The sequence below is a fragment of the Stenella coeruleoalba genome (genome assembly GCF_951394435.1).
Source record: "Stenella coeruleoalba genome assembly, contig: scaffold_395, whole genome shotgun sequence".
NCBI lineage: Eukaryota > Metazoa > Chordata > Mammalia > Artiodactyla > Delphinidae > Stenella > Stenella coeruleoalba.
In genome coordinates this window covers 42,191-65,588 of record NW_027646441.1, presented here as the reverse complement: position 1 = coordinate 65,588, position 23,398 = coordinate 42,191, and the positions used below count along the sequence as shown (strand labels likewise).

The 23,398-nt window shown below is 43.9% G+C and overlaps 1 long non-coding RNA gene across 1 annotated transcript in view; it reads left to right on the top strand.

Moving 5' to 3' along the window:
* Positions 1-363: 363 nt before the first annotated feature.
* The window catches only part of LOC307181113, a 40,253-nt gene continuing 17,218 nt past the window's right edge, over positions 364-23,398 (top strand). The window contains exon 1 of the long non-coding RNA XR_013825908.1: positions 364-450. This is a non-coding gene — a long non-coding RNA (uncharacterized lncRNA). The remainder of the gene's footprint in view (positions 451-23,398) is intronic.

Below are 23,398 nucleotides of genomic sequence, written 5' to 3'. Positions count from 1 at the left end.
CTGCTGCATTTATTCCCCTGTACACACGCTTGATTCTCTTTTGGAGACATAGCAATCCATAGGTTTTAAGATACTTACTAGTCAGGTACATTCTTAGGGGTTTAATATGGGGTTTTGAGTCCATTTCGTTGAGCAAGGAGTAGCTCTTGTCTATTCCATATTTGGCTTAAGGAACTTTATCTGTGCTCATTTCAATCTCTGGTTTTATGCAGCACCCCAACTCACCTTTACCCTTAAGCAAGCATAAGTTGGTTTTCTAAATTTGAGACCCTGTTCTGTTCTGTAATTCAGTTCCTGTGTAGCCAAGTTTACATTCCGTGTATTACTGATATCTTATGATGTTTCTTTTTCTGTGTGACTTATTTCAGTTAGAATCATCATACCTGAATCCACTCATTGTGATGCTAAGGGCCTGATGACATAGAATTCATTGCTGAGTGATATTGCTTTGTAAGTAAATACCACAACTTCTTTATCCATTTTTCACTTTCTGCGATGTTGAATTTGTACTGTAAACGAGGTTCTTTTAAACAGAGGCGTCCCAAACTTTGGAGTGGCTGTGTCTTTTTGATTTTAATTTCCCTAAGCTATAGGACCATAAGTGGCAGTGCCCTAGGCTCTGTTGCTTTGTTTTTTAGATGTTTCAGGAAACACCATACACTTCTCCCGAGTGTCTGTTGGCAATTTACATCCCGCCCATCAGCATAACAAGGCTCCCAGTTCTCCATGGCCTGTCCTGCCTTTCTGGATTTTACACTTTTTTCAGATGGCCCTTTTGACCGGGGGGAAGTGAGACTTCATTGTAGTGCAGATTTCCTTTGCAAGCTTGCTTGGTTGGCCAAAAAGGGCGTATGCGTTTTTTCCTGAATATATTCAGGAAAAAACGCATACGCCCTTTTTGGCCAAGTGCATCATTGTGGACGTTCTGCCTCTTTTCCTATGCTTTCAATGCAATTCCAGTCTACCTCCTGAAATCGGTTTCCTGCAATTCTGCCCCGCTTTCAAGTCCTCTTGGCAGCCTTACTTCAGTCTATTTTTGGACGATAGCTGTCATTTATAACTCTGCAGGTTTGTGAATTACAGTGCCCCTGAGCTCCTTTCTTCAACTCGCTTTCTTGTGACCTGGCCACAACACCGCAGGATGGCTTCAGGCCCTAATCTGGTTCCGGTACGGCACGCTGAGCCTTTGGTTATTTCCTCTTCCTGGTGGGAAATGAGAGTGAAATTTGCCCGTCCAGACACCTCCAGCTAGCCTCTCATTGGTTCTCGCTATTCCTGTTCATCTTCCGCAGAAATTGCAAACTGGGCCAAACAGGAGGTTAAAGGCGCTGACTCTCCAAGTGGGGAGAGTGTTAGTAAAGCGTCTGGAATGTTGCACCCGAGTACCAGGGGAGGAAAACTGAGACATATTTGAACACGTCTCCCGTTCACATGGTTGATCATAATTGGGTTCCACATGCATGTTTTAGCTGAAGGAAGAATACCTTAAACCTGGAGAGTTGAGACCCGTGTAATGGGTACCATGCAATATGACTTCAAAGGGTCTTCATTTGCTCACCGAACCTCTCCAATCCTATCACTGCTGCGTTTATGCCCCTGTACACACGCTTGATTCTCTTTTGGAGACATAGCAATCCATAGGTTTTAAGATACTTACTAGTCAGGTACATTCTTAGGCATTTAATATGGGGTGTTGAGTCCATTTCGTTGAGCAAGGAGTAGCTCTTGTCTATTCCATATTTGGCTTAAGGAACTTTATCTGTGCTCATTTCAATCTCTGGTTTTATGCAGCACCCCAACTCACCTTTACCCTTAAGCAAGCATAAGTTGGTTTTCTAAATTTGAGACCCTGTTCTGTTCTGTAATTCAGTTCCTGTGTAGCCAAGTTTACATTCCGTGTATTACTGATATCTTATGATGTTTCTTTTTTGTGTGACTTATTTCAGTTAGAATCATCATACCTGAATCCACTCATTGTGCTGCTACGCGCCTGATAACACAGATTTCATTGCTGAGTGATATTGCTTTGTAAGTAAATACCACAACTTCTTTATCCATTTTTCACTTTCTGCGATGTTGAACTTGTACTGTAAACGAGGTTCTTGTAAACAGAGCCGTTCCAAACTTTGGGGTGGCTGTGTCTTTTTGATTTTAATTTCCCTAAGCTATAGGACCGTAAGTGGCAGTGCCCTAGGCTCTGTTGCTTTGTTTTTTAGATGTTTCAGGAAACACCATACACTTCTCCCGAGTGGTTGTTGGCAATTTACATCCCACCCATCAGCATAACAAGGCTCCCAGTTCTCCATGACCTGTCCTGCCTTTCTGGATTTTACACTTTTTTCAGATGGCCCTTTTGACCGGGGGGAAGTGAGACTTCATTGTAGTGCAGATTTCCTTTGCAAGCTTGCTTGGTTGGCCAAAAGGGCGTATGCATTTTTTCCTGAATATATTCAGGAAAAAACGCATACGCCCTTTTTGGCCAAGTGCATCATTGTGGGCGTTCTGCCTCTTTTCCTATGCTTTCAATGCAATTCCAGTCTACCTCCTGAAATCGGTTTCCTGCAATTCTGCCCCGCTTTCAAGTCCTCTTGGCAGCCTTACTTCAGTCTATTTTTGGACGATAGCTGTCATTTATAACTCTGCAGGTTTGTGAATTACAGTGCCCCTGAGCTCCTTTCTTCAACTCCCTTTCTTGTGACCTGGCCGCAACACCGCAGGATGGCTTCAGGCCCTAATCTGGTTCCGGCACGGCATGCTGAGCCTTTGGTTAATTCCTCTTCCTGGTGGGAAATGAGAGTTAAATTTGCCCGTCCAGACACCTCCAGCTAGCCTCTCATTGGTTCTCGCTATTCCTGTTCATCTTCCGCAGAAATTGCAAACTGGGCCAAACAGGAGGTTAAAGGCGCTGACTCTCCAAGTGGGGAGAGTTTTAGTAAAGCGTCTGGAATGTTGCACCCGAGTACCAGGGGAGGAAAACTGAGACATATTTGAACACGTCTCCCGTTCACATGGTTGATCATACTTGGGTTCCACATGCATGTTTTAGCTGAAGGAAGAATACCTTAAACCTGGAGAGTTAAGACCCGTGTAATGGGTACCATGCAATATGACTTCAAAGGGTCTTCATTTGCTCACCGAACCTCTCCAATCCTATCACTGCTGCGTTTATGCCCCTGTACACATGCTTGATTCTCTTTTGGAGACATAGCAATCCATAGGTTTTACAATACTTACTAGTCAGGTACATTCTTAGGCGTTTAATATGCGGTGTTGAGTCCATTTCGTTGAGCAAGGAGTAGCTCTTGTCTATTCCATATTTGACTTAAGGAACTTTATCTGTGCTCATTTCAATCTCTGGTTTTATGCAGCACCCCAACTCACCTTTACCCTTAAGCAAGCATAAGTTGGTTTTCTAAATTTGAGACCCTGTTCTGTTCTGTAATTCAGTTCCTGTGTAGCCAAGTTTACATTCCGTGTATTACTGATATCTTATGATGTTTCTTTTTCTGTGTGACTTATTTCAGTTAGAATCATCATACCTGAATCCACTCATTGTGCTGCTAAGGGCCTGATGACATAGATTTCATTGCTGAGTGATATTGCTTTGTAAGTAAATACCACAACTTCTTTATCCATTTTTCACTTTCTGCGATGTTGAACTTGTACTGTAAACGAGGTTCTTGTAAACAGAGCCATTCCAAACTTTGGGGTGGCTGTGTCTTTTTGATTTTAATTTCCCTAAGCTATAGGACCATAAGTGGCAGTGCCCTAGGCTCTGTTGCTTTGTTTTTTAGATGTTTCAGGAAACACCATACACTTCTCCCCAGTGTCTGTTGGCAATTTACATCCCGCCCATCAGCATAACAAGGCTCCCAGTTCTCCATGGCCTGTCCTGCCTTTCTGGATTTTACACTTTTTTCAGATGGCCCTTTTGACCGGGGGGAAGTGAGACTTCATTGTAGTGCAGATTTCCTTTGCAAGCTTGCTTGGTTGGCCAAAAAGGGCGTATGCGTTTTTTCCTGAATATATTCAGGAAAAAACGCATACGCCCTTTTTGGCCAAGTGCATCATTGTGGACGTTCTGCCTCTTTTCCTATGCTTTCAATGCAATTCCAGTCTACCTCCTGAAATCGGTTTCCTGCAATTCTGCCCCACTTTCAAGTCCTCTTGGCAGCCTTACTTCAGTGTATTTTTGGACGATAGCTGTCATTTATAACTCTGCAGGTTTGTGAATTACAGTGCCCCTGGGCTCCTTTCTTCAACTCACTTTCTTTTAAGCTGGCCGCAACACCGCAGGATGGCTTCAGGCCCTAATCTGGTTCCGGTACGGCACGCTGAGCCTTTGGTTATTTCCTCTTCCTGGTGGGAAATGAGAGTTAAATTTGCCCGTCCAGACACCTCCAGCTAGCCTCTCATTGGTTCTCGCTATTCCTGTTCATCTTCCGCAGAAATTGCAAACTGGGCCAAACAGGAGGTTAAAGGGACTGACTCTCCAAGTGGGGAGAGTGTTAGTAAAGCGTCTGGAATGTTGCACCCGAGTACCAGGGGAGGAAAACTGAGACATATTTGAACACGTCTCCCGTTCACATGGTTGATCATAATTGGGTTCCACATGCATGTTTTAGCTGAAGGAAGAATACCTTAAACCTGGAGAGTTGAGACCCGTGTAATGGGTACCATGCAATATGACTTCAAAGGGTCTTCATTTGCTCACCGAACCTCTCCAATCCTATCACTGCTGCGTTTATGCCCCTGTACACACGCTTGATTCTCTTTTGGAGACATAGCAATCCATAGGTTTTAAGATACTTACTAGTCAGGTACATTCTTAGGTGTTTAATATGGGGTGTTGAGTCCATTTCGTTGAGCAAGGAGTAGCTCTTGTCTATTCCATATTTGGCTTAAATAACTTTATCTGTGCTCATTTCAATCTCTGGTTTTATGCAGCACCCCAACTCACCTTTACCCTTAAGCAAGCATAAGTTGGTTTTCTAAATTTGAGAACCTGTTCTGTTTTGGAATTCAGTTCCTGTGTAGCCAAGTTTACATTCCGTGTATTAGTGATATCTTATGATGTTTCTTTTTCTGTGTGACTTACTTCAGTTAGAATCATCATACCTGAATCCACTCATTGTGCTGCTAAGGGCCTGATGACACAGATTTCATTGCTGAGTGATATTGCTTTGTAAGTAAATACCACAACTTCTTTATCCATTTTTCACTTTCTGCGATGTTGAACTTGTACTGTAAACGAGGTTCTTGTAAACAGAGCCGTTCCAAACTTTGGGGTGGCTGTGTCTTTTTGAATTTAATTTCCCTAAGCTATAGGACCATAAGTGGCAGTGCCCTAGGCTCTGTTGCTTTGTTTTTTAGATGTTTCAGGAAACACCATACACTTCTCCCGAGTGTCTGTTGGCAATTTACATCCCGCCCATCAGCATAACAAGGCTCCCAGTTCTCCATGGCCTGTCCTGCCTTTCTGGATTTTACACTTTTTTCAGATGGCCCTTTTGACCGGGGGGAAGTGAGACTTCATTGTAGTGCAGATTTCCTTTGCAAGCTTGCTTGGTTGGCCAAAAAGGGCGTATGCGTTTTTTCCTGAATATATTCAGGAAAAAACGCATACGCCCTTTTTGGCCAAGTGCATCATTGTGGACGTTCTGCCTCTTTTCCTATGCTTTCAATGCAATTCCAGTCTACCTCCTGAAATCGGTTTCCTGCAATTCTGCCCCGCTTTCAAGTCCTCTTGGCAGCCTTACTTCAGTCTATTTTTGGACGATAGCTGTCATTTATAACTCTGCAGGTTTGTGAATTACAGTGCCCCTGAGCTCCTTTCTTCAACTCGCTTTCTTGTGACCTGGCCGCAACACCGCAGGATGGCTTCAGGCCCTAATCTGGTTCCGGCACGGCACGCTGAGCCTTTGGTTAATTCCTCTTCCTGGTGGGAAATGAGAGTTAAATTTGCCCGTCCAGACACCTCCAGCTAGCCTCTCATTGGTTCTCGCTATTCCTGTTCATCTTCCGCAGAAATTGCAAACTGGGCCAAACAGGAGGTTAAAGGGACTGACTCTCCAAGTGGGGAGAGTGTTAGTAAAGCGTCTGGAATGTTGCACCCGAGTACCAGGGGAGGAAAACTGAGACATATTTGAACACGTCTCCGGATCACATGGTTGATCATACTCTAGGTTCCACATGCATGTTTTAGCTGAAGGAAGAATACCTTAAACCTGGGTAGTTGAAACCCGTGGAATGGGTACCATGCAATATGACTTCAAAGGGTCTTCATTTGCTCACGAACCTCTCCAATCCTATCACTGCTGCGTTTATGCCCCTGTACACATGCTTGATTCTCTTACGGAGACATAGCAATCCATAGGTTTTAAGATACTTACTAGTCAGGTACATTCTTAGGCGTTTAATATGCGGTGTTGAGTCCATTTCGTTGAGCAAGGAGTAGCTCTTGTCTATTCCATATTTGGCTTAAGGAACTTTATCTGTGCTCATTTCAATCTCTGGTTTTATGCAGCACCCCAACTCACCTTTCCCCTTAAGCAAGCATAAGTTGGTTTTCTAAATTTGAGACCCTGTTCTGTTCTGTAATTCAGTTCCTGTGTAGCCAAGTTTACATTCCGTGTATTAGAGATATCTTATGAGTTTCTTTTTCTGTGTGACTTATTTCAGTTAGAATCATCGTACCTGAATCCACTCATTATGCTTCTACGGGCCTGATGACATAGATTTCATTGCTGAGTGATACTGCATTGTACGTAAGTACCACAAGTTCTTTATCCATTTTTCACTTTCTGCGATGTTGAACTTGTACTGTAAACGAGGTTCTTGTAAACAGAGGCGTCCCAAACTTTGGGGTGGCTGTGTCGTTTTGATTTTAATTTCCCTAAGCTATAGGACCATAAGTGGCAGTGCCCTAGGCTCTGTTGCTTTGTTTTTTAGATGTTTCAGGAAACACCATACACTTCTCCAGAGTGTCTGTTGGCAATTTACATCCCGCCCATCAGCATAACAAGGCTCCCAGTTCTCCATGGCCTGTCCTGCCTTTCTGGATTTTACACTTTTTTCAGATGGCCCTTTTGACCGGGGGGAAGTGAGACTTCATTGTAGTGCAGATTTCCTTTGCAAGCTTGCTTGGTTGGCCAAAAAGGGCGTATGCGTTTTTTCCTGAATATATTCAGGAAAAAACGCATACGCCCTTTTTGGCCAAGTGCATCATTGTGGACGTTCTGCCTCTTTTCCTATGCTTTCAATGCAATTCCAGTCTACCTCCTGAAATCGGTTTCCTGCAATTCTGCCCCGCTTTCAAGTCCTCTTGGCAGCCTTACTTCAGTCTATTTTTGGACGATAGCTGTCATTTATAACTCTGCAGGTTTGTGAATTACAGTGCCCCTGAGCTCCTTTCTTCAACTCGCTTTCTTTTGAGCTGGCCGCAACACCGCAGGATGGCTTCAGGCCCTAATCTGGTTCCGGTACGGCACGCTGAGCCTTTGGTTATTTCCTCTTCCTGGTGGGAAATGAGAGTTAAATTTGCCCGTCCAGACACCTCCAGCTAGCCTCTCATTGGTTCTCGCTATTCCTGTTCATCTTCCGCAGAAATTGCAAACTGGGCCAAACAGGAGGTTAAAGGCGCTGACTCTCCAAGTGGGGAGAGTGTTAGTAAAGCGTCTGGAATGTTGTACCCGAGTACCAGGGGAGGAAAACTGAGACATATTTGAACACGTCTCCCGTTCACATGGTTGATCATACTTGGGTTCCACATGCATGTTTTAGCTGAAGGAAGAATACCTTAAACCTTGAGAGTTGAAACCCGTGGAATGGGTACCATGCAATATGACTTCAAAGGGTCTTCATTTGCTCACCGAACCTCTCCAATCCTATCACTGCTGCGTTTATGCCCCTGTACACACGCTTGATTCTCTTTTGGAGACATAGCAATCCATAGGTTTTAAGATACTTACTAGTCAGGTACATTCTTAGGTGTTTAATATGGGGTGTTGAGTCCATTTCGTTGAGCAAGGAGTAGCTCTTGTCTATTCCATATTTGGCTTAAATAACTTTATCTGTGCTCATTTCAATCTCTGGTTTTATGCAGCACCCCAACTCACCTTTACCCTTAAGCAAGCATAAGTTGGTTTTCTAAATTTGAGAACCTGTTCTGTTTTGGAATTCAATTCCTGTGTAGCCAAGTTTACATTCTGTGTATTAGTGATATCTTATGATGTTTCTTTTTCTGTGTGACTTACTTCAGTTAGAATCATCGTACCTGAATCCACTCATTGTGCTGCTAAGGGCCTGATGACACAGATTTCATTGCTGAGTGATATTGCTTTGTAAGTAAATACCACAACTTCTTTATCCATTTTTCACTTTCTGCGATGTTGAACTTGTACTGTAAACGAGGTTCTTGTAAACAGAGCCATTCCAAACTTTGGGGTGGCTGTGTCTTTTTGAATTTAATTTCCCTAAGCTATAGGACCATAAGTGGCAGTGCCCTAGGCTCTGTTGCTTTGTTTTTTAGATGTTTCAGGAAACACCATACACTTCTCCCGAGTGTCTGTTGGCAATTTACATCCCGCCCATCAGCATAACAAGGCTCCCAGTTCTCCATGGCCTGTCCTGCCTTTCTGGATTTTACACTTTTTTCAGATGGCCCTTTTGACCGGGGGGAAGTGAGACTTCATTGTAGTGCAGATTTCCTTTGCAAGCTTGCTTGGTTGGCCAAAAAGGGCGTATGCGTTTTTTCCTGAATATATTCAGGAAAAAACGCATACGCCCTTTTTGGCCAAGTGCATCATTGTGGACGTTCTGCCTCTTTTCCTATGCTTTCAATGCAATTCCAGTCTACCTCCTGAAATCGGTTTCCTGCAATTCTGCCCCGCTTTCAAGTCCTCTTGGCAGCCTTACTTCAGTCTATTTTTGGACGATAGCTGTCATTTATAACTCTGCAGGTTTGTGAATTACAGTGCCCCTGAGCTCCTTTCTTCAACTCGCTTTCTTGTGACCTGGCCGCAACACCGCAGGATGGCTTCAGGCTCTAATCTGGTTCCGGTACGGCACGCTGAGCCTTTGGTTATTTCGTCTTCCTGGTGGGAAATGAGAGTTAAATTTGCCCGTCCAGACACCTCCAGCTAGCCTCTCATTGGTTCTCGCTATTCCTGTTCATCTTCCGCAGAAATTGCAAACTGGGCCAAACAGGAGGTTAAAGGCGCTGACTCTCCAAGTGGGGAGAGTGTTAGTAAAGCGTCTGGAATGTTGCACCCGAGTACCAGGGGAGGAAAACTGAGACATATTTGAACACGTCTCCCGTTCACATGGTTGATCATACTTGGGTTCCACATGCATGTTTTAGCTGAAGGAAGAATACCTAAAACCTGGGTAGTTGAAACCCGTGGAATGGGTACCATGCAATATGACTTCAAAGGGTCTTCATTTGCTCACCGAACCTCTCCAATCCTATCACTGCTGCGTTTATGCCCCTGTACACATGCTTGATTCTCTTTCGGAGACATAGCAATCCATAGGTTTTAAGATACTTACTAGTCAGGTACATTCTTAGGCGTTTAATATGCGGTGTTGAGTCCATTTCGTTGAGCAAGGAGTAGCTCTTGTCTATTCCATATTTGGTTTAAGGAACTTTATCTGTGCTCATTTCAATCTCTGGTTTTATGCAGCACCCCAACTCACCTTTCCCCTTAAGCAAGCATAAGTTGGTTTTCTAAATTTGAGACCCTGTTCTGTTCTGTAATTCAGTTCCTGTGTAGCCAAGTTTACATTCCGTGTATTAGAGATATCTTATGAGTTTCTTTTTCTGTGTGACTTATTTCAGTTAGAATCATCGTACCTGAATCCACTCATTATGCTTCTACGGGCCTGATGACATAGATTTCATTGCTGAGTGATACTGCATTGTACGTAAGTACCACAAGTTCTTTATCCATTTTTCACTTTCTGCGATGTTGAACTTGTACTGTAAACGAGGTTCTTGTAAACAGAGGCGTCCCAAACTTTGGGGTGGCTGTGTCGTTTTGATTTTAATTTCCCTAAGCTATAGGACCATAAGTGGCAGTGCCCTAGGCTCTGTTGCTTTGTTTTTTAGATGTTTCAGGAAACACCATACACTTCTCCAGAGTGTCTGTTGGCAATTTACATCCCGCCCATCAGCATAACAAGGCTCCCAGTTCTCCATGGCCTGTCCTGCCTTTCTGGATTTTACACTTTTTTCAGATGGCCCTTTTGACCGGGGGGAAGTGAGACTTCATTGTAGTGCAGATTTCCTTTGCAAGCTTGCTTGGTTGGCCAAAAAGGGCGTATGCGTTTTTTCCTGAATATATTCAGGAAAAAACGCATACGCCCTTTTTGGCCAAGTGCATCATTGTGGACGTTCTGCCTCTTTTCCTATGCTTTCAATGCAATTCCAGTCTACCTCCTGAAATCGGTTTCCTGCAATTCTGCCCCGCTTTCAAGTCCTCTTGGCAGCCTTACTTCAGTCTATTTTTGGACGATAGCTGTCATTTATAACTCTGCAGGTTTGTGAATTACAGTGCCCCTGAGCTCCTTTCTTCAACTCGCTTTCTTTTGAGCTGGCCGCAACACCGCAGGATGGCTTCAGGCCCTAATCTGGTTCCGGCACGGCACGCTGAGCCTTTGGTTAATTCCTCTTCCTGGTGGGAAATGAGAGTTAAATTTGCCCGTCCAGACACCTCCAGCTAGCCTCTCATTGGTTCTCGCTATTCCTGTTCATCTTCCGCAGAAATTGCAAACTGGGCCAAACAGGAGGTTAAAGGGACTGACTCTCCAAGTGGGGAGAGTGTTAGTAAAGCGTCTGGAATGTTGCACCCGAGTACCAGGGGAGGAAAACTGAGACATATTTGAACACGTCTCCCGATCACATGGTTGATCATACTCTAGGTTCCACATGCATGTTTTAGCTGAAGGAAGAATACCTTAAACCTGGGTAGTTGAAACCCGTGGAATGGGTACCATGCAATATGACTTCAAAGGGTCTTCATTTGCTCACGAACCTCTCCAATCCTATCACTGCTGCGTTTATGCCCCTGTACACATGCTTGATTCTCTTACGGAGACATAGCAATCCATAGGTTTTAAGATACTTACTAGTCAGGTACATTCTTAGGCATTTAATATGCGGTGTTGAGTCCATTTCGTTGAGCAAGGAGTAGCTCTTGTCTATTCCATATTTGACTTAAGGAACTTTATCTGTGCTCATTTCAATCTCTGGTTTTATGCAGCACCCCAACTCACTTTTACACTTAAGCAAGCATAAGTTGGTTTTCTAAATTTGAGACCCTGTTCTGTTTTGGAATTCAGTTCCTGTGTAGCCAAGTTTACATTCCGTGTATTAGTGATATCTTATGATGTTTCTTTTTCTGTGTGACTTATTTCAGTTAGAATCATCATACCTGAATCCACTCATTGTGCTGCTAAGGGCCTGATGACATACTTTTCATTGCTGAGTGATATTGCTTTGTAAGTAAATACCACAACTTCTTTATCCATTTTTCACTTTCTGCGATGTTGAACTTGTACTGTAAACGAGGTTCTTGTAAACAGAGCCGTTCCAAACTTTGGGGTGGCTGTGTCTTTTTGATTTTAATTTCCCTAAGCTATAGGACCATAAGTGGAAGTGCCCTAGGTTCTGTTGCTTTGTGTTTTAGATGTTTCAGGAAACACCATACACTTCTCCAGAGTGTCTGTTGGCAATTTACATCCCGCCCATCAGCATAACAAGGCTCCCAGTTCTCCATGGCCTGTCCTGCCTTTCTGGATTTTACACTTTTTTCAGATGGCCCTTTTGACTGGGGGGAAGTGAGACTTCATTGTAGTGCAGATTTCCTTTGCAAGCTTGCTTGGTTGGCCAAAAAGGGCGTATGCGTTTTTTCCTGAATATATTCAGGAAAAAACGCATACGCCCTTTTTGGCCAAGTGCATCATTGTGGACGTTCTGCCTCTTTTCCTATGCTTTCAATGCAATTCCAGTCTACCTCCTGAAATCGGTTTCCTGCAATTCTGCCCCGCTTTCAAGTCCTCTTGGCAGCCTTACTTCAGTCTATTTTTGGACGATAGCTGTCATTTATAACTCTGCAGGTTTGTGAATTACAGTGCCCCTGAGCTCCTTTGTTCAACTCGCTTTCTTTTGAGCTGGCCGCAACACCGCAGGATGGCTTCAGGCTCTAATCTGGTTCCGGTACGGCACGCTGAGCCTTTGGTTATTTCGTCTTCCTGGTGGGAAATGAGAGTTAAATTTGCCCGTCCAGACACCTCCAGCTAGCCTCTCATTGGTTCTCGCTATTCCTGTTCATCTTCCGCAGAAATTGCAAACTGGGCCAAACAGGAGGTTAAAGGCGCTGACTCTCCAAGTGGGGAGAGTGTTAGTAAAGCGTCTGGAATGTTGCACCCGAGTACCAGGGGAGGAAAACTGAGACATATTTGAACACGTCTCCCGTTCACATGGTTGATCATACTTGGGTTCCACATGCATGTTTTAGCTGAAGGAAGAATACCTAAAACCTGGGTAGTTGAAACCCGTGGAATGGGTACCATGCAATATGACTTCAAAGGGTCTTCATTTGCTCACCGAACCTCTCCAATCCTATCACTGCTGCGTTTATGCCCCTCTACACATGCTTGATTCTCTTTCGGAGACATAGCAATCCATAGGTTTTAAGATACTTACTAGTCAGGTACATTCTTAGGCGTTTAATATGCGGTGTTGAGTCCATTTCGTTGAGCAAGGAGTAGCTCTTGTCTATTCCATATTTGGTTTAAGGAACTTTATCTGTGCTCATTTCAATCTCTGGTTTTATGCAGCACCCCAACTCACCTTTCCCCTTAAGCAAGCATAAGTTGGTTTTCTAAATTTGAGACCCTGTTCTGTTTTGGAATTCAGTTCCTGTGTAGCCAAGTTTACATTCCGTGTATTAGAGATATCTTATGAGTTTCTTTTTCTGTGTGACTTATTTCAGTTAGAATCATCGTACCTGAATCCACTCATTATGCTTCTACGGGCCTGATGACATAGATTTCATTGCTGAGTGATACTGCATTGTACGTAAGTACCACAAGTTCTTTATCCATTTTTCACTTTCTGCGATGTTGAACTTGTACTGTAAACGAGGTTCTTGTAAACAGAGGCGTCCCAAACTTTGGGGTGGCTGTGTCGTTTTGATTTTAATTTCCCTAAGCTATAGGACCATAAGTGGCAGTGCCCTAGGCTCTGTTGCTTTGTTTTTTAGATGTTTCAGGAAACACCATACACTTCTCCAGAGTGTCTGTTGGCAATTTACATCCCGCCCATCAGCATAACAAGGCTCCCAGTTCTCCATGGCCTGTCCTGCCTTTCTGGATTTTACACTTTTTTCAGATGGCCCTTTTGACCGGGGGGAAGTGAGACTTCATTGTAGTGCAGATTTCCTTTGCAAGCTTGCTTGGTTGGCCAAAAAGGGCGTATGCGTTTTTTCCTGAATATATTCAGAAAAAAACGCATACGCCCTTTTTGGCCAAGTGCATCATTATGGACGTTCTGCCTCTTTTCCTATGCTTTCAATGCAATTCCAGTCTACCTCCTGAAATCGGTTTCCTGCAATTCTGCCCCGCTTTCAAGTCCTCTTGGCAGCCTTACTTCAGTCTATTTTTGGACGATAGCTGTCATTTATAACTCTGCAGGTTTGTGAATTACAGTGCCCCTGAGCTCCTTTCTTCAACTCGCTTTCTTTTGAGCTGGCCGCAACACCGCAGGATGGCTTCAGGCCCTAATCTGGTTCCGGTACGGCACGCTGAGCCTTTGGTTATTTCCTCTTCCTGGTGGGAAATGAGAGTTAAATTTGCCCGTCCAGACACCTCCAGCTAGCCTCTCATTGGTTCTCGCTATTCCTGTTCATCTTCCGCAGAAATTGCAAACTGGGCCAAACAGGAGGTTAAAGGCGCTGACTCTCCAAGTGGGGAGAGTGTTAGTAAAGCGTCTGGAATGTTGTACCCGAGTACCAGGGGAGGAAAACTGAGACATATTTGAACACGTCTCCCGTTCACATGGTTGATCATACTTGGGTTCCACATGCATGTTTTAGCTGAAGGAAGAATACCTTAAACCTGGAGAGTTGAAACCCGTGGAATGGGTACCATGCAATATGACTTCAAAGGGTCTTCATTTGCTCACCGAACCTCTCCAATCCTATCACTGCTGCGTTTATGCCCCTGTACACACGCTTGATTCTCTTTTGGAGACATAGCAATCCATAGGTTTTAAGATACTTACTAGTCAGGTACATTCTTAGGTGTTTAATATGGGGTGTTGAGTCCATTTCGTTGAGCAAGGAGTAGCTCTTGTCTATTCCATATTTGGCTTAAGGAACTTTATCTGTGCTCATTTCAATCTCTGGTTTTATGCAGCACCCCAACTCACCTTTACCCTTAAGCAAGCATAAGTTGGTTTTCTAAATTTGAGAACATGTTCTGTTTTGGAATTCAGTTCCTGTGTAGCCAAGTTTACATTCCGTGTATTAGTGATATCTTATGATGTTTCTTTTTCTGTGTGACTTACTTCAGTTAGAATCATCATACCTGAATCCACTCATTGTGCTGCTAAGGGCCTGATGACACAGATTTCATTGCTGAGTGATATTGCTTTGTAAGTAAATACCACAACTTCTTTATCCATTTTTCACTTTCTGCGATGTTGAACTTGTACTGTAAACGAGGTTCTTGTAAACAGAGGCGTCCCAAACTTTGGGGTGGCTGTGTCTTTTTGATTTTAATTTCCCTAAGCTATAGGACCATAAGTGGAAGTGCCCTAGGTTCTGTTGCTTTGTTTTTTAGATGTTTCAGGAAACACCATACACTTCTCCCGAGTGGTTGTTGGCAATTTACATCCCGCCCATCAGCATAACAAGGCTCCCAGTTCTCCATGGCCTGTCCTGCCTTTCTGGATTTTACACTTTTTTCAGATGGCCCTTTTGACCAGGGGGAAGTGAGACTTCATTGTAGTGCAGATTTCCTTTGCAAGCTTGCTTGGTTGGCCAAAAAGGGCGTATGCGTTTTTTCCTGAATATATTCAGGAAAAAACGCATACGCCCTTTTTGGCCAAGTGCATCATTGTGGACGTTCTGCCTCTTTTCCTATGCTTTCAATGCAATTCCAGTCTACCTCCTGAAATCGGTTTCCTGCAATTCTGCCCCGCTTTCAAGTCCTCTTGGCAGCCTTACTTCAGTCTATTTTTGGACGATAGCTGTCATTTATAACTCTGCAGGTTTGTGAATTACAGTGCCCCTGAGCTCCTTTGTTCAACTCGCTTTCTTTTGAGCTGGCCGCAACACCGCAGGATGGCTTCAGGCTCTAATCTGGTTCCGGTACGGCACGCTGAGCCTTTGGTTATTTCGTCTTCCTGGTGGGAAATGAGAGTTAAATTTGCCCGTCCAGACACCTCCAGCTAGCCTCTCATTGGTTCTCGCTATTCCTGTTCATCTTCCGCAGAAATTGCAAACTGGGCCAAACAGGAGGTTAAAGGCGCTGACTCTCCAAGTGGGGAGAGTGTTAGTAAAGCGTCTGGAATGTTGCACCCGAGTACCAGGGGAGGAAAACTGAGACATATTTGAACACGTCTCCCGTTCACATGGTTGATCATACTTGGGTTCCACATGCATGTTTTAGCTGAAGGAAGAATACCTAAAACCTGGGTAGTTGAAACCCGTGGAATGGGTACCATGCAATATGACTTCAAAGGGTCTTCATTTGCTCACCGAACCTCTCCAATCCTATCACTGCTGCGTTTATGCCCCTGTACACATGCTTGATTCTCTTTCGGAGACATAGCAATCCATAGGTTTTAAGATACTTACTAGTCAGGTACATTCTTAGGCGTTTAATATGCGGTGTTGAGTCCATTTCGTTGAGCAAGGAGTAGCTCTTGTCTATTCCATATTTGGCTTAAGGAACTTTATCTGTGCTCATTTCAATCTCTGGTTTTATGCAGCACCCCAACTCACCTTTCCCCTTAAGCAAGCATAAGTTGGTTTTCTAAATTTGAGACCCTGTTCTGTTCTGTAATTCAGTTCCTGTGTAGCCAAGTTTACATTCCGTGTATTAGAGATATCTTATGAGTTTCTTTTTCTGTGTGACTTATTTCAGTTAGAATCATCGTACCTGAATCCACTCATTATGCTTCTACGGGCCTGATGACATAGATTTCATTGCTGAGTGATACTGCATTGTACGTAAGTACCACAAGTTCTTTATCCATTTTTCACTTTCTGCGATGTTGAACTTGTACTGTAAACGAGGTTCTTGTAAACAGAGGCGTCCCAAACTTTGGGGTGGCTGTGTCGTTTTGATTTTAATTTCCCTAAGCTATAGGACCATAAGTGGCAGTGCCCTAGGCTCTGTTGCTTTGTTTTTTAGATGTTTCAGGAAACACCATACACTTCTCCAGAGTGTCTGTTGGCAATTTACATCCCGCCCATCAGCATAACAAGGCTCCCAGTTCTCCATGGCCTGTCCTGCCTTTCTGGATTTTACACTTTTTTCAGATGGCCCTTTTGACCGGGGGGAAGTGAGACTTCATTGTAGTGCAGATTTCCTTTGCAAGCTTGCTTGGTTGGCCAAAAAGGGCGTATGCGTTTTTTCCTGAATATATTCAGGAAAAAACGCATACGCCCTTTTTGGCCAAGTGCATCATTGTGGATGTTCTGCCTCTTTTCCTATGCTTTCAATGCAATTCCAGTCTACCTCCTGAAATCGGTTTCCTGCAATTCTGCCCCGCTTTCAAGTCCTCTTGGCAGCCTTACTTCAGTCTATTTTTGGACGATAGCTGTCATTTATAACTCTGCAGGTTTGTGAATTACAGTGCCCCTGAGCTCCTTTCTTCAACTCGCTTTCTTTTGAGCTGGCCGCAACACCGCAGGATGGCTTCAGGCCCTAATCTGGTTCCGGTACGGCACGCTGAGCCTTTGGTTATTTCCTCTTCCTGGTGGGAAATGAGAGTTAAATTTGCCCGTCCAGACACCTCCAGCTAGCCTCTCATTGGTTCTCGCTATTCCTGTTCATCTTCCGCAGAAATTGCAAACTGGGCCAAACAGGAGGTTAAAGGCGCTGACTCTCCAAGTGGGGAGAGTGTTAGTAAAGCGTCTGGAATGTTGTACCCGAGTACCAGGGGAGGAAAACTGAGACATATTTGAACACGTCTCCCGTTCACATGGTTGATCATACTTGGGTTCCACATGCATGTTTTAGCTGAAGGAAGAATACCTTAAACCTGGAGAGTTGAAACCCGTGGAATGGGTACCATGCAATATGACTTCAAAGGGTCTTCATTTGCTCACCGAACCTCTCCAATCCTATCACTGCTGCGTTTATGCCCCTGTACACACGCTTGATTCTCTTTTGGAGACATAGCAATCCATAGGTTTTAAGATACTTACTAGTCAGGTACATTCTTAGGTGTTTAATATGGGGTGTTGAGTCCATTTCGTTGAGCAAGGAGTAGCTCTTGTCTATTCCATATTTGGCTTAAGGAACTTTATCTGTGCTCATTTCAATCTCTGGTTTTATGCAGCACCCCAACTCACCTTTACCCTTAAGCAAGCATAAGTTGGTTTTCTAAATTTGAGAACCTGTTCTGTTTTGGAATTCAGTTCCTGTGTAGCCAAGTTTACATTCCGTGTATTAGTGATATCTTATGATGTTTCTTTTTCTGTGTGACTTACTTCAGTTAGAATCATCGTACCTGAATCCACTCATTGTGCTGCTAAGGGCCTGATGACACAGATTTCATTGCTGAGTGATATTGCTTTGTAAGTAAATACCACAACTTCTTTATCCATTTTTCACTTTCTGCGATGTTGAACTTGTACTGTAAACGAGGTTCTTGTAAACAGAGCCGTTCCAAACTTTGGGGTGGCTGTGTCTTTTTGAATTTAATTTCCCTAAGCTATAGGACCATAAGTGGCAGTGCCCTAGGCTCTGTTGCTTTGTTTTTTAGATGTTTCAGGAAACACCATACACTTCTCCCGAGTGTCTGTTGGCAATTTACATCCCGCCCATCAGCATAACAAGGCTCCCAGTTCTCCATGGCCTGTCCTGCCTTTCTGGATTTTACACTTTTTTCAGATGGCCCTTTTGACCGGGGGGAAGTGAGACTTCATTGTAGTGCAGATTTCCTTTGCAAGCTTGCTTGGTTGGCCAAAAAGGGCGTATGCGTTTTTTCCTGAATATATTCAGGAAAAAACGCATACGCCCTTTTTGGCCAAGTGCATCATTGTGGACGTTCTGCCTCTTTTCCTATGCTTTCAATGCAATTCCAGTCTACCTCCTGAAATCGGTTTCCTGCAATTCTGCCCCGCTTTCAAGTCCTCTTGGCAGCCTTACTTCAGTCTATTTTTGGACGATAGCTGTCATTTATAACTCTGCAGGTTTGTGAATTACAGTGCCCCTGAGCTCCTTTCTTCAACTCGCTTTCTTGTGCCCTGGCCGCAACACCGCAGGATGGCTTCAGGCCCTAATCTGGTTCCGGCACGGCACGCTGAGCCTTTGGTTAATTCCTCTTCCTGGTGGGAAATGAGAGTTAAATTTGCCCGTCCAGACACCTCCAGCTAGCCTCTCATTGGTTCTCGCTATTCCTGTTCATCTTCCGCAGAAATTGCAAACTGGGCCAAACAGGATGTTAAAGGGACTGACTCTCCAAGTGGGGAGAGTGTTAGTAAAGCGTCTGGAATGTTGCACCCGAGTACCAGGGGAGGAAAACTGAGACATATTTGAACACGTCTCCCGATCACATGGTTGATCATACTCTAGGTTCCACATGCATGTTTTAGCTGAAGGAAGAATACCTTAAAACTGGGTAGTTGAAACCCGTGGAATGGGTACCATGCAATATGACTTCAAAGGGTCTTCATTTGCTCACGAACCTCTCCAATCCTATCACTGCTGCGTTTATGCCCCTGTACACATGCTTGATTCTCTTACGGAGACATAGCAATCCATAGGTTTTAAGATACTTACTAGTCAGGTACATTCTTAGGCGTTTAATATGCGGTGTTGAGTCCATTTCGTTGAGCAAGGAGTAGCTCTTGTCTATTCCATATTTGACTTAAGGAACTTTATCTGTGCTCATTTCAATCTCTGGTTTTATGCAGCACCCCAACTCACTTTTACACTTAAGCAAGCATAAGTTGGTTTTCTAAATTTGAGACCCTGTTCTGTTTTGGAATTCAGTTCCTGTGTAGCCAAGTTTACATTCCGTGTATTAGTGATATCTTATGATGTTTCTTTTTCTGTGTGACTTATTTCAGTTAGAATCATCATAACTGAATCCACTCATTGTGCTGCTAAGGGCCTGATGACATACTTTTCATTGCTGAGTGATATTGCTTTGTAAGTAAATACCACAACTTCTTTATCCATTTTTCACTTTCTGCGATGTTGAACTTGTACTGTAAACGAGGTTCTTGTAAACAGAGCCGTTCCAAACTTTGGGGTGGCTGTGTCTTTTTGATTTTAATTTCCCTAAGCTATAGGACCATAAGTGGAAGTGCCCTAGGTTCTGTTGCTTTGTTTTTTAGATGTTTCAGGAAACACCATATACTTCTCCCAAGTGGTTGTTGGCAATTTACATCCCGCCCATCAGATTAACAAGGCTCCCAGTTCTCCATGGCCTGTCCTGCCTTTCTGGATTTTACAGTTTTTTCAGATGGCCCTTTTGACCGGGCGGGAAGTGAGACTTCATTGTAGTGCAGATTTCCTTTGCAAGCTTGCTTGGTTGGCCAAAAAGGGCGTATGCGTTTTTTCCTGAATATATTCAGGAAAAAACGCATACGCCCTTTTTGGCCAAGTGCATCATTGTGGACGTTCTGCCTCTTTTCCTATGCTTTCAATGCAATTCCAGTCTACCTCCTGAAATCGGTTTCCTGCAATTCTGCCCCGCTTTCAAGTCCTCTTGGCAGCCTTACTTCAGTCTATTTTTGGACGATAGCTGTCATTTATAACTCTGCAGGTTTGTGAATTACAGTGCCCCTGAGCTCCTTTCTTCAACTCGCTTTCTTGTGACCTGGCCGCAACACCGCAGGATGGCTTCAGGCCCTAATCTGGTTCCGGCACGGCACGCTGAGCCTTTGGTTAATTCCTCTTCCTGGTGGGAAATGAGAGTTAAATTTGCCCGTCCAGACACCTCCAGCTAGCCTCTCATTGGTTCTCGCTATTCCTGTTCATCTTCCGCAGAAATTGCAAACTGGGCCAAACAGGAGGTTAAAGGCGCTGACTCTCCAAGTGGGGAGAGTGTTAGTAAAGCGTCTGGAATGTTGTACCCGAGTACCAGGGGAGGAAAACTGAGACATATTTGAACACGTCTCCCGTTCACATGGTTGATCATACTTGGGTTCCACATGCATGTTTTAGCTGAAGGAAGAATACCTTAAACCTGGGTAGTTGAAACCCGTGGAATGGGTACCATGCAATATGACTTCAAAGGGTCTTCATTTGCTCACCGAACCTCTCCAATCCTATCACTGCTGCGTTTATGCCCCTGTACACACGCTTGATTCTCTTTTGGAGACATAGCAATCCATAGGTTTTAAGATACTTACTAGTCAGGTACATTCTTAGGTGTTTAATATGGGGTGTTGAGTCCATTTCGTTGAGCAAGGAGTAGCTCTTGTCTATTCCATATTTGGCTTAAATAACTTTATCTGTGCTCATTTCAATCTCTGGTTTTATGCAGCACCCCAACTCACCTTTACCCTTAAGCAAGCATAAGTTGGTTTTCTAAATTTGAGAACCTATTCTGTTTTGGAATTCAGTTCCTGTGTAGCCAAGTTTACATTCCGTGTATTAGGGATATCTTATGATGTTTCTTTTTCTGTGTGACTTACTTCAGTTAGAATCATCGTACCTGAATCCACTCATTGTGCTGCTAAGGGCCTGATGACACAGATTTCAATGCTGAGTGATATTGCTTTGTAAGTAAATACCACAACTTCTTTATCCATTTTTCACTTTCTGCGATGTTGAACTTGTACTGTAAACGAGGTTCTTGTAAACAGAGCCGTTCCAAACTTTGGGGTGGCTGTGTCTTTTTGATTTTAATTTCCCTAAGCTATAGGACCATAAGTGGCAGTGCCCTAGGCTCTGTTGCTTTGTTTTTTAGATGTTTCAGGAAACACCATACACTTCTCCCGAGTGTCTGTTGGCAGTTTACATCCCGCCCATCAGCATAACAAGGCTCCCAGTTCTCCATGGCCTGTCCTGCCTTTCTGGATTTTACACTTTTTTCAGATGGCCCTTTTGACCGGGGGGAAGTGAGACTTCATTGTAGTGCAGATTTCCTTTGCAAGCTTGCTTGGTTGGCCAAAAAGGGCGTATGCGTTTTTTCCTGAATATATTCAGGAAAAAACGCATACGCCCTTTTTGGCCAAGTGCATCATTGTGGACGTTCTGCCTCTTTTCCTATGCTTTCAATGCAATTCCAGTCTACCTCCTGAAATCGGTTTCCTGCAATTCTGCCCCGCTTTCAAGTCCTCTTGGCAGCCTTACTTCAGTCTATTTTTGGACGATAGCTGTCATTTATAACTCTGCAGGTTTGAGAATTACAGTGCCCCTGAGCTCCTTTCTTCAACTCGCTTTCTTGTGACCTGGCCGCAACACCGCAGGATGGCTTCAGGCCCTAATCTGGTTCCGGCACGGCACGCTGAGCCTTTGGTTAATTCCTCTTCCTGGTGGGAAATGAGAGTTAAATTTGCCCGTCCAGACACCTCCAGCTAGCCTCTCATTGGTTCTCGCTATTCCTGTTCATCTTCCGCAGAAATTGCAAACTGGGCCAAACAGGAGGTTAAAGGGACTGACTCTCCAAGTGGGGAGAGTGTTAGTAAAGCGTCTGGAATGTTGCACCCGAGTACCAGGGGAGGAAAACTGAGACATATTTGAACACGTCTCCTGATCACATGGTTGATCATACTCTAGGTTCCACATGCATGTTTTAGCTGAAGGAAGAATACCTTAAACCTGGGTAGTTGAAACCCGTGGAATGGGTACCATGCAATATGACTTCAAAGGGTCTTCATTTGCTCACGAACCTCTCCAATCCTATCACTGCTGCGTTTATGCCCCTGTACACATGCTTGATTCTCTTACGGAGACATAGCAATCCATAGGTTTTAAGATACTTACTAGTCAGGTACATTCTTAGGCGTTTAATATGCGGTGTTGAGTCCATTTCGTTGAGCAAGGAGTAGCTCTTGTCTATTCCATATTTGACTTAAGGAACTTTATCTGTGCTCATTTCAATCTCTGGTTTTATGCAGCACCCCAACTCACCTTTACACTTAAGCAAGCATAAGTTGGTTTTCTAAATTTGAGACCCTGTTCTGTTTTGGAATTCAGTTCCTGTGTAGCCAAGTTTACATTCCATGTATTAGTGATATCTTATGATGTTTCTTTTTCTGTGTGACTTATTTCAGTTAGAATCATCATACCTGAATCCACTCATTGTGCTGCTAAGGGCCTGATGACACACTTTTCATTGCTGAGTGATATTGCTTTGTAAGTAAATACCACAACTTCTTTATCCATTTTTCACTTTCTGCGATGTTGAACTTGTACTGTAAACGAGGTTCTTGTAAACACAGCCGTTCCAAACTTTGGGGTGGCTGTGTCGTTTTGATTTTAATTTCCCTAAGCTATAGGACCATAAGTGGAAGTGCCCTAGGTTCTGTTGCTTTGTTTTTTAGATGTTTCAGGAAACACCATACACTTCTCCCGAGTGGTTGTTGGCAATTTACATCCCGCCCATCAGATTAACAAGGCTCCCAGTTCTCCATGGCCTGTCCTGCCTTTCTGGATTTTACAGTTTTTTCAGATGGCCCTTTTGACCGGGGGGAAGTGAGACTTCATTGTAGTGCAGATTTCCTTTGCAAGCTTGCTTGGTTGGCCGAAAAGGGCGTATGCGTTTTTTCCTGAATATATTCAGGAAAAAACGCATACGCCCTTTTTGGCCAAGTGCATCATTGTGGATGTTCTGCCTCTTTTCCTATGCTTTCAATGCAATTCCAGTCTACCTCCTGAAATCGGTTTCCTGCAATTCTGCCCCGCTTTCAAGTCCTCTTGGCAGCCTTACTTCAGTCTATTTTTGGACGATAGCTGTCATTTATAACTCTGCAGGTTTGTGAATTACAGTGCCCCTGAGCTCCTTTCTTCAACTCGCTTTCTTGTGACCTGGCCGCAACACCGCAGGATGGCTTCAGGCCCTAATCTGGTTCCGGCACGGCACGCTGAGCCTTTGGTTATTTCCTCTTCCTGGTGGGAAATGAGAGTTAAATTTGCCCGTCCAGACACCTCCAGCTAGCCTCTCATTGGTTCTCGCTATTCCTGTTCATCTTCCGCAGAAATT